Source organism: Arachis ipaensis, chromosome B02, assembly GCF_000816755.2.
Source record: "Arachis ipaensis cultivar K30076 chromosome B02, Araip1.1, whole genome shotgun sequence".
NCBI classification, from domain to species: Eukaryota; Viridiplantae; Streptophyta; class Magnoliopsida; order Fabales; family Fabaceae; genus Arachis; species Arachis ipaensis.
The window spans coordinates 86661693-86663010 of record NC_029786.2 but is presented as its reverse complement, the minus strand read 5'-3'; the positions used below and the strand labels follow the sequence as shown (position 1 = coordinate 86663010).

The window sequence follows — 1318 nt, the reverse complement described above, 5'->3', positions numbered from 1 at the left end:
CGAACACTAGCAAAAAAAATAGAAAAAGGAGAAAAGAAAAAAGACGGTAAGTTTGTCCTAAATTATGAATGTTGATGGTAACTCAGAAATTGTGGATTGGAAGCTTAGGTGATGCAATATCAGAGTTTCAAAGAATGATATCTGTGGTGGTGTTGCGTGCATTTGTGGGTAGAGATTAGAGAAAACACAGTGACAACGATGGATATAGAATGGCAGATGAAGAAAGGACGAAGCAGAGTTTTTGGTAAGGGTGTTCGAGTTGAATTGGTTTTGAAACTCATCCGATCTGTGCAGTTTGGATTGAATAACTTTTTAAAGAAAATCCGAACCAATGTAATCCGATTTCAATCGGTTTGGATTGGATTTACGATTTTATAAATTACCATTGTGTAATTTGGATTAGATTGGATTGGTTTTAAAAAGTAGATTAGAAATCTGATCCGATCCATACAGTTTGTAAAAAATAGAATGAATCAAATTCAAATTAGTGTGATTTTAATCGTTTTTAATTTAAATTAAATTGGATGAACAGTTTAATTTGGATCGTTTTGAATTTGAACACCCATAATTTTTAGCATAGTTATTAGAACCGACCAGATAATTGACTCGGTTATAGGTTGGAGTCACTCATTCAACCGGTGAGTTACTAATTCATCCGGTTAACCAGGTCTTAATTAAATATAAGTATAAGATTATAAAAAAAATTAAAATCAAAAATTAATATACATGTTTTCACAAACATATTAATAATACATTATAAAATTATAAGTGGTGTTTCTGGTGGTGTTTGTGATAAAGACACTTTTAAAATTCTAGCAAAAAAACACCTAATTAAAAACTACATTCAATTAATTATACTAAATCAATAGCACCTATGTAAGAATCAAATCAGTCAAATATAGGTATCCAGCAGCAACAAAAAATTTGAGGGAGTTATTATTTCAGCCATAGTTATAAGAACCGGCCAGACTAGTCGGTTCGATCGAAAAATCAGTGAATCGATGGTTTGGCCAGTTCGGCAGCGCGCATGCAGCGCACTTCCCATGCCACTGTACCACTTTGTTTCTTAATAATATAGGTGATAAAAAATAAATATATAATAAACCATCATTGAATTTTTTTTTTTTATCTTTTTAAGCATAGATTGACATGGATACCAAACAAGTAATAACACATGATATATAAATATATTAATATATTGATATTATTGTGTTATCTTTTGTTTTCTCACTTATTTCCTTAAATTGAAAAAGTATTTTGTATTAGTGACTAATTTATTATCTTTTTTTATACCATAATAAAAATTGACATTTAATTG

General features: G+C 29.7%; 1 protein-coding gene across 1 annotated transcript in view; it reads right to left on the bottom strand.

The window, feature by feature from the left end:
- LOC107625595 (2-oxoisovalerate dehydrogenase subunit beta 1, mitochondrial) overlaps positions 1 to 292 on the bottom strand; it is a gene marked incomplete in the record, with an annotated part of 6032 nt that extends 5740 nt beyond the window's left edge. Inside the window, 1 exon segment of the mRNA XM_016328277.2 lies at positions 1 to 292.